This window comes from Trifolium pratense, linkage group LG2 (genome assembly GCF_020283565.1).
Source record: "Trifolium pratense cultivar HEN17-A07 linkage group LG2, ARS_RC_1.1, whole genome shotgun sequence".
Taxonomy (NCBI): domain Eukaryota; kingdom Viridiplantae; phylum Streptophyta; class Magnoliopsida; order Fabales; family Fabaceae; genus Trifolium; species Trifolium pratense.
This window is the reverse complement of record NC_060060.1, coordinates 66740862-66751553: the sequence shown is the minus strand read 5'-3', so window position 1 is coordinate 66751553 and position 10692 is coordinate 66740862.

Here is a 10692-nt window from a genome sequence, read left to right as displayed (position 1 = left end):
GATCCGTGTCGAAGGATGGCGTCGGAGACATCTGCACCGAGGAAGTCCCAAGACCAGAGGACGCCCCAGCAGCATTGGTCGCACCCCTTTCCCTTTTATTTTTTGCAGCACGGGCTTGGCGAAGCTTCTCCGCAGCACTGGTCATTCTTTCTGCAAGACGAAAATAAAAGCAAGTTAATAACAGTTAAAGGCAATAAAATACTTTGCGAATAACTAAAAATTAACACAAGTGCGGAGCATACGCCAAAAAGCAGTAAATTTTTCCGGGGTATCACTAGCGAGCAACCCCTTTGTATCTATAAGCTTTGGGTGCGTCACTCTCTCGCCATCCTCATCATACAAGGGCTCACCCTCCGGGCCTTCCAATAAATAAGGCGGGAGACGCTCCACGAAGGTCTCCAACTTCTTATAATCGGACCTCTCATCAGCAGTAAGCTCGGAGAGCTTGAAGACAAATTCCGTAGGTATCATGGAGTAATGCTCCTTGCGCCAGTAAAAGGGGAAAATGGCAAAATCCTCCTCTATAGGCCGCCCCTAGTCATCATGCACCTTCTTCCCATTCTCATCGAGACGATTTCCCTCACGGACAAAATTCTGCCACCCCTTTAGTGTCATGGGCCTAACCCCATAGTATACATCCTTGAAACCCCGAACTGATTCCTCGTACATCTCAAAAAGGCGTTTTCGCTGCCACAGGGAGACCCAACCACACTTGGAGTTCGGAACCACCTTTCCCTTCAGCACTTTCCCTTTAGCTTTTTCCGCCGAGGGCACGAACATTGAAGGCGAAAGATGTAGAAAAACAGAGGATGTGCGGGAGCCAAACCCAGATAGTCGGTGGTCATTTCAAAAGACCGTAACTGCGAGGGAGCCAAGCGAAGATGGCGAAAGATCGACATCTCGAGATCCGTGAAGGTAATCTAAAATCCAGGTGTTTAAAGGCAATCTCATACATAGTGAAATTCCTTGCACGCAGTGGACAAGTGTTGTGACAGATGCTACAACAGTTGTCTATATATATATATATAGGGGAGAGATCAAATTACACCAGTGTAACATTTGAGTAATGTTACACCACTCAATAACGCTTCAACGAATACAAATTTTACAAAATCCACCGTTGGATTGAAAGTTTATATCATTTAGATCATCCATGTTCAATTTTACGAAAATCTAAAATCGTTTGATATGTTATTGAGACCGATCAAGATTAACGCTTTATGTGTTTTTATTGAATACCGTTAAGCTTGATCAATCTCAATAACATATCAAATGATTTTAGATTTTTATAGAATTGAACATGAATGATCTATATGATATAAACTTTCAATCCAACGGTGGATTTTGTAAAATTTGTATTTGTTGAAGCGTTATTGAGCGGTGTAATATTACTCAAATGTTACACCGGTGTAATTTGATCCCTCCCCATATATACAACAGACAGACAAAATAATAAACTGTGGAATAATAAAAGAGACAGTAGGTTTGTTAACCCAGTTCAGTGTAAACACACTCACTCTTGGGGATACCAATCCAAGAAGGAAATCAACTATCAGCAGTATTAATTCAGAGCTAAACTTCCCCGTTTAAAACTCCTCACTTAATCACTACCCGTGCAAACTTCTACCTAGGAACTCCTAGATATGAGACCCCTCTCACTTCCTCTCAATCACACAACCTGTGATTTAAACTCGGTAGCAAACCAATTGTGAAGATACTCTTCAAAGACAAACCCTAACTCTATACTTCAAAGCTTAAGAGTAGGTTCACATAAACTAATAGCAACCTGTACTTAAAAGCTTAAGGTTACGATTACACACTACCTAACCTCCTTGCTTAAAAGCTTTGGAGTTAGTAAACAAATTACAACTCAAACACGGTCTTAAGCTTGCATCAAAATGAAGCAAGAAAGGCACACAATTAAAAGAACTCTCTTTAATTCTTGATTAAAAGAACTCTCTTTAATTAAAAGAACTCTCTAAAAGAACTAAAAGAGACACACGCTTTAGTAATCTTGATGCCCAAGTTAGATCTTCAGAATAATTGGCTAGAATCTTCGATGGCCAGCTCACAAGATTTGCTTGAAAATAATTCTTCAACAAAATCTTCACTCCCAAAAAAATATTTCTTTGAGAAAAGATTTACTCCAAAAAAATATTTCTTCAACTAAAAGATTTGATGCAAAAATATTGAAACATATTTTTGTAACAAATAAAACAAACCACCTTTTAAATAACTTGCAGTGGAAGGTGTGTTTAGCTTGCTGGATAAGCACGAACATATTTGTAAATCAAATCTTCAAAAGATATAAAAACAGATTATTAACGTGCACAGTTGGCTGTTATTATTTTTGCAAAATTGTAGCCAACATTGAAAACCCAACAATCTCCTCCTTTGGCAAATTTTGGCTAAAACAATCTTAGACCAATGTTTGTGGAGAGATACAGAAAACACTTTTCTTCAAGTCAACTTGAACACACAGCTAAGAAAGAAAGCATAATCATAGCAACGTTATTTCTACGAGAAAACTAACAAGCTAGTAACATCAGAGGCATGCTACAGCGGATGGAAACACAACTTGCCTCATGCAGCACAATTAGAGAGAAATAAACTCTCGCGTAGTGAATTCAAATATAAGGAAAAATAAATTCCTTCAATTAGAGCACGAGCAATATCTTCATAGGATGGAAAAATAAATTCCACACACATTAGGAATAATAAATTCCTATATAAAACATGCATATGCTAAGAGTAGCAGAAAAATAAATTCTACTCCCCTCACTTCATGCATTCACACTCCCCTTTCTTCATACTTCACTCTACTCCCCCTCACTTCATGCATTCACACTCCCCTTACTTCATACTTCACTCCCCCTTAAGTCATGCATCATAGTAGTACACACCCACACTACTACTACATATGCCAGATGCTAGAGCATCTCTCTTCACATCATGCACATCAGAAAATCAGAAAGTCATATTACTCCCCCTTTTTAGCCCAAAATTCTGACAAATAAAATCAGTAGCATAGAGTACCTGGAGTATCAGAGCATAAAAGACATATTGTGCATGTTACAGACCAAGGTGCACACAAATCAGGGCCTAGCCCACACAAAACTAGATTATAGAATCAGATAGAGACACTTTCATCATAGCCCTCCACTTGCACATCCTCACCAACAACAGTACCATCATCATCCAAAAAATTATAAAACAGATGGGATAAAAGTCCGCGTTTTAAAACAAGTGGGGGTAAAATTCAGATTTAATCAAAATATGAGAGGCAAAACTACATTTAAGCTTTTTTTTTTTAAGAAAAAGGAGGAGTAGCAAAGGGCTACTACCTCAAAACATGGTAGGAAAGGGATGAGAGATATAGGAAAAATATGAGGGAAATTAGACCAAAATCTTCCTAAATATTTACAACCTTAAAAAGGAGTTTACCAAGTCTATTGACTTCAAAACTACTCCTATCTCTAATAATAACATGAGGAATCTCATTCCCAAATCATGAGTCTATCAAGTGAAAGTCCAATATTTGCTAAAACTATCGGCACAAGAATTAATCTCTCTAAAAATATCAGTAACTGTAAAATTCTCCGGTAAGAACCAAACAGTTATTTTTGGTTTATGTGAGTGATATTTTCTTTTTTTGATAAATATGTGAGTGATATTTATAATACTGTAAATAAAGGGACACATTGAAAACATGTACAAAAAAAAAAAGGGACACATTGAAAATAACGGGTGGATTAAGTCCAATTGTTTATGTTAATTTAGACGGGATGTGTTTATCACATCACATTGAAAATTAAGGGGAGGTTTATGTGGTAAAAAATAAAGGGGTGTGAGTGATATTTTAACAAATTTTAGGGGAGGTTTATGTAATTTTTCCTAATAAAAATAATAATATAATAATTTTAAGTATATTTTTTATAAGCAAAAAATGAATTATAAGGAATACAAGGGGTATTCAACTCTTACAATTCAGAATATATCACTTTAAATGCGTTGAAAACAATCTAAAGGATTATTATATCAGTTAGAGAAAGCTAAATTAACATTGTTCCCTATTCGGCCTATAAACCAAAACCAAGAAAAATAAACAATTTGCTCCACTAAAAATGATATATTGACACAGTCTCCTCTAAAAATAATGTTATTACGCGTACGTCAAATACTCCACGTCGTCTCCAACCAAATTATATGACAGATTCACTTGCTATGATTGTCTTTTGCTAATTCACCAAACAAAGAGAAATGACTTGTAATGTCCTCAAAAGAAATGACATTAGTGACCAACCAAACAAATATTTTATGCCAAATTTGTGAAGTAATGCAGTAAGTGAAAAAAATCTGTTGTATGTCTTCTACCTCTTTTGATACGAATCAGGGTGTGGTAACGGAAGCAAACAACCAATAACGAAGGTACTAGGTACCACCCTTATTAGTCGAATTCTATTAAGTGTCTTAGGTGTTTGTTTGTTGGGTTTTAGCGAAAACAGCAAGGAAATAAGCAATGTTAAACTACACCAATAGCCTAACACGAGATTAGCACTCAACACCAATTGAGCTAATCGGACTATTTTCAAGGCGACGCTTGCAAATAATCAGGCGAAAATTGTAGACACAATTTCTAATTGGACTGAAATGTTCTTTTTTTTTATGATTGCAAATGATCAAATTACATGCATATATGGCCGAAAAAACAGTAAGGCCTAATTAAACACAATAAAACTAGTAATAAAAATGCAATTAACTAGAAATAAAATGACTTAATGCAATCAGCTCATGATACTCCTTTTCCATGATTAGTCACACGCCTATTTAAGGCCTTGAGTGTCCCATTTATGCTTCTTTTGTAACCATCTTGGAAAGGCTTTAAATGGCTGAATTTTATTTGTCTTAATTGATGAAAATGCTTAAAATAACCAAGTAATTAAACTCAGCCCTTGATGAGGATTCCAAACAGTCCCCACGCCATTAACTTCCCTTTGAATGTCACTTGTGTTGATTTTTAACTCCTCTTGGTCAATTTTCGTACCATCCCCTCCCCCTTTGAAAGGAATTGACCTCAATTCTTGAATACCATCATCATCTAAATACGGTGAGAGATCTCCAACATTGAAAGTAGCATGTACTCCATATTCTCCGGGCAAATCAATCTTGTATGCATTGTCATTGATCTTTGATATAACTTTGAAAGGACCATCAGCTCTAGGCATGAGCTTATTCTTTCTCTTGCTTGGGAATCTTTCTTTTCTCAAATGGACCCACACAAGATCACCTTCATTGAATAACTTAGGCTTCTTATTCTTGGACCTTTGCTTGTAAACTTCATTCACGGCCTTGATTCTTTCTTGCACTTGCTTATGTAGCTTGATCATTGCTTTGAGTTTGGCCTCGGCATCTGGATGAACTAACTCCTCTTTTGGCATAACTATCAAATCCAATGGCAAGTAAGGATTCACACCATAAACAACTTCAAAAGGAGAATGATTAGTAGCATATGTAGGGGACCGGTTGTAGGCAAATTCAGCATGAGCTAGCTTCAAGTCCCAATCCTTTTGAGTTTTACTAACCAAACCACGCAGCAAAGTACCAAGAGTTCTATTAGTCACCTCGGTTTGTCCATCGGTTTGAGGGTGATGGGAAGTACTAAACAGCAACTTAGTACCTAATTTCCTCCATAATGTGTTCCAAAAATAACTCAAAAACTTTGAATCACGATCGGAAACAATAGTTTTAGGAACTCCATGTAAACGCACAATCTCACGAAAGTACAAATCAGCAACATTACTAGCATCATCTGTTTTGTGACAAGCTACAAAATGTGCCATCTTTGAAAACCTATCAACAACAACCATAATAGCATCTTTACCTCGCTGTGTACGGGGCAAAGCCACAATGAAATCCATGCTCACATCCATCCAAGGACCACTAGGCGTTGGCAAGGGAGTATACGCCCCTGGTTTGAAAGAACTCTTTGCCATATGACAAGTAACACACTTGCTAATGACTTTTTGCACATCTCCTAACATCTTTGGCCAATGAAAGTGTTCTTTTAAAATCTCCAAGGTCTTTGTAATGCCAAAATGACCAGCCAAACCTCCACCATGAGCTTCACGAACTAGTAACTCACGAATTGAATGCCTTGGGATGCAAAGCCGATTCTCGTTGAATAAAAATCCATCCTGCACTATGTACTTTCCAAATGCTCCATTCTCACAATTAGAGTATATTTCACCAAAATCCACATCTTCTTTATAATAATCTTTCAAAGTCTCAAAACCAAGTAAGCGAGTTTCAAGAATTGAAATTAAAGCATACCTCCTTGAAAGTGCATCAGCCACCACATTACTCTTACCATCTTTGTATTTTGAAGAGAAATTAAAAGATTGAAGAAATTCAACCCATTTAGCATGCCTTGGACTCAACTTTTGTTGCCCATTGATATACTTCAAAGACTCATGATCTGAATGTAATATAAAGTGATTAGAACGCAAATAATGATTCCAATGATCAAGAGCTCTCACAATGGCATAGAACTCTTTGTCATAGGTGCAATAGTTCAATCTGGCTCCTCCCAATTTCTCCGAGAAATAAGCTATAGGCCTTTTGTTTTGTATCAAAACAGCCCCAATGCCAACTCCACTAGCATCACATTCAACTTCAAATGGTTGAGTGAAATCGGGTAAAGCTAAAACAGGAGCTTCACAAAGCTTTAACTTGATCAATTCAAAAGCCTTTTGTGCTTGTTCATTCCACCCAAACGCACCCTTCTTCAAACATTCGGTCATAGGACTTGCTATAGTGCTAAAATTCTGGATAAAGCGCCGATAAAATGATGCAAGACCAAGGAAAGATCTCACCTCCGAAACTGTTGTAGGGCTCGGCCAAGTCTTGATAGCATCCACTTTTGTTTGATCAACGGATACTCCATCTTTAGACACCACATATCCAAGAAACACCACACTTTCAACCAAGAAATCACACTTTTCCTTCTTCCCATATAGTTTTTGTGCTCTTAGGGTCTCAAAGATTTGTTTCAAATGAGTGAAATGCTCCTCAATAGATTTGCTATACACCAATATGTCATCAAGATAAACAACAACAAACTTACCCAAAAAAGGCTTGAGTACTTCGTTCATGAGCCTCATAAAGGTGCTAGGTGCATTTGTGAGCCCAAATGGCATAACTAGCCATTCATATAGACCATGCTTAGTCTTGAATGCCGTCTTCCATTCATCACCTTCACGCATTCTGATTTGGTGATATCCACTCCTTAGATCAATTTTTGAGAAGATAACCGACCCATGTAACCCATCAAGCATATCATCTAGTCTTGGAATGGGAAAACGATATTTGATGGTTATGTTGTTCACCGCCCTACTATCGATACACATTCTCCATGAACCATCCTTCTTAGGAACCAACAATGTCGGAACAGCACATGGGCTCATTGATTCACGCACATAACCCATGCTTATCAATTCTTCAATTTGCCGTTGCAACTCCTTTGTCTCCTCTGAATTACACCTATATGCAGCCTTGTTTGGTAATGGAACTCCCGGAATTAGATCAATTTGATGCTCAATCCCACGGATAGGTGGCAAACCATTTGGTAGTTCACTTGGAAACACATCTTCATACTCACCCAAAACAGCCTCCAATTGTTGTTTAAGAGGAGTCTCTACATCGTCTTGCTTAGCATTCTTTGCAACCAACATGTAGACTAATTCACCATTATCAATAGCATCCTTCACTTCATTTTCAGTAGCAAACATAGTGAGGCTAGGCTTTTTACCTCTTTTTGTAATCATGGAACGGACTTCATTTGATGCCATTGGTTCCAACACAATCCTCTTGCCATTGAAGTTCAATTCATGCTCATTGGACCTTCCTCTATGCGTGACATCCCTATCAAATTGCCAAGGGCGTCCCAAAAGTATGTGACTTGCATCCATAGGTACCACATCACACAAGATTTCATCAACATAAGATCCCATGGTTAGTCCCACACGCGTCTGCCTTGTAACATTTATGCTACTTCCATTGTCCAACCAATGTAGCGCATAAGGCTTAGGATGTTTTGTTGTGAGCAATCCTAATTTAGACACCATTTCAGTTGAAGCCGCATTGGTACAACTACCTCCATCCACAATGATACTACACCACTTATCTTTCACTTGACCCTTAGTGTAGAAGATTTGATTTCTTTGATCTCCTTCCACGGGTACAGCCTTGACTTGCAAAGTTCTTAGCATCAAGGTATCATATATGGGAGGTCCATATACTTCTACCTCATCATCATCATCTTCAACAATTTCAACTCCATCACTTTCAATATTGCCACCAGATTCTTCTTCTTCCTTCATCAACTCATCACGCATGCTAATTGCTTCTCGGAGGGTCACAACTCGTTGATTAGGACAAGCCCTAGCAAAGTGTCCAAAGCCTTGACACTTGAAACACCTAACCTTTGACAGATTAGTCTCCTTGGCCGTGGCAATGGGTTGTTTAGGAGCGGCCTCACTTTGTTTCGGTTGATTCACCATTGGTTTAGTGTTAGGGGCTGGATTTGCACTACCCGACACACCTCCCTTGGACCAACCACTAGAACTCCCAGCATTATATCTACTCTTGTTTTGATTTTCAATCTTCAAACACAAGGTGCACAAAGTGGTGAAATCTGTGTAATTACATAGCTCAACAGCAAAAGCTATGTTCTTATTCAGCCCACAAAGGAAACGGCTCATTCTTTGCTCTTCATTTTCCTCCACTTCACCCATTAGGCATAGGTTCTCAAACTCATCAATGTATTCAGTGACACTCATTTTGCCTTGCACCAAATCTGCAATCTTTTTATACAAATTCAGTCGGTGGTTTGATGGTACATATCTTTTGCGCAACTTCCTCTTCAAGGACTCCCAAGAGTGGATTTTCTCCTTCCCATCTCGTGTCCTTCTAGCCTTCAAACCCTCATACCACAACGATGCACTTTTGCTAAGTTTCAGAATCGCATATTTGCAACGTTTCTCATCATCAAGATCCTTGAAATCAAACATTCTATCAATCTTGCGCTCCCATTCTAAATAAACCTCCGGGTCTGCACTACCATTAAATTCAGGTAGTTCGGTGATTTTGAACTCATCCACGTTTGGACGTGGTTCACCCCTTCTAGGCCTCCATCGTTCATCTCTCATGTCAACGTTCCTTAAGGCTTCACGCAATTTGTCCATGAAATCATCACTGTTGAAATCCATTGTTGTCACGTAACACGGAATCAGAACCGTGCTCTGATGCCACTAATGATACGAATCAGGGTGTGGTAACGGAAGCAAACAACCAATAACGAAGGTACTAGGTACCACCCTTATTAGTCGAATTCTATTAAGTGTCTTAGGTGTTTGTTTGTTGGGTTTTAGCGAAAACAGCAAGGAAATAAGCAATGTTAAACTACACCAATAGCCTAACACGAGATTAGCACTCAACACCAATTGAGCTAATCGGACTATTTTCAAGGCGACGCTTGCAAATAATCAGGCGAAAATTGTAGACACAATTTCTAATTGGACTGAAATGTTCTTTTATTTTTATGATTGCAAATGATCAAATTACATGCATATATGGCCGAAAAAACAGTAAGGCCTAATTAAACACAATAAAACTAGTAATAAAAATGCAATTAACTAGAAATAAAATGACTTAATGCAATCAGCTCATGATACTCCTTTTCCATGATTAGTCACACGCCTATTTAAGGCCTTGAGTGTCCCATTTATGCTTCTTTTGTAACCATCTTGGAAAGGCTTTAAATGGTTGAATTTTATTTGTCTTAATTGATGAAAATGCTTAAAATAACTAAGTAATTAAACTCAGCCCTTGATGAGGATTCCAAACAGTCCCCACGCCATTAACTTCCCTTTGAATGTCACTTGTGTTGATTTTCAACTCCTCTTGGTCAATTTTCGTACCATCTTTGAAGCAAAATACGCAACTTCTCTCATGATTATTCATGATAATACCTTTGCAAAATAAAAACCTCCCTGGTTGGTAATTTTTCAAGTAACAACCGCCAACCGAAATCGCTAACTTTTGATGGAACATTGTTCTTCCATATTCTTTTCAATGCTGCCACTGTATGTGTATCCAGAGCAGTACCTACACGCCTGTCCTGCAAAACCATTTATGTTGATCGAACCGAAAAAGAATTTTAAGTATAGTTTGTAGGAATATCATATTAGTTTTTCTCTTTGCCAAGACTTGAAAAATGGATTTCCAACTCCTTTAAGTCTTAGCTCAACTAACTTAACCAGTTGATGTACCCAACCCACCATCACTTTACTTATTCATCACTAAGAGTGAAATTACAACCACTAGAATATTTGACCAAATAATAATAAAATAATAATAATAATAATTTTAAAATGACCGAATAACGGGAAAATTAAGTATCTATCTATCTATCTATCTATCTATCTATCTATCTATCTATATATATATATATATATATTCTTGATATTTGTAAGAAGTTTATGTTTGTAAAAAAAAAAAAACCAAGGAATAGTTGAATTTCCATAAAAAATAGAATTTAAAATAGAAAGAAATTCTATTAAGTTATTGTAGAATATATATATATATATATATATATATATATATATATATATATATATATATATATATATATAT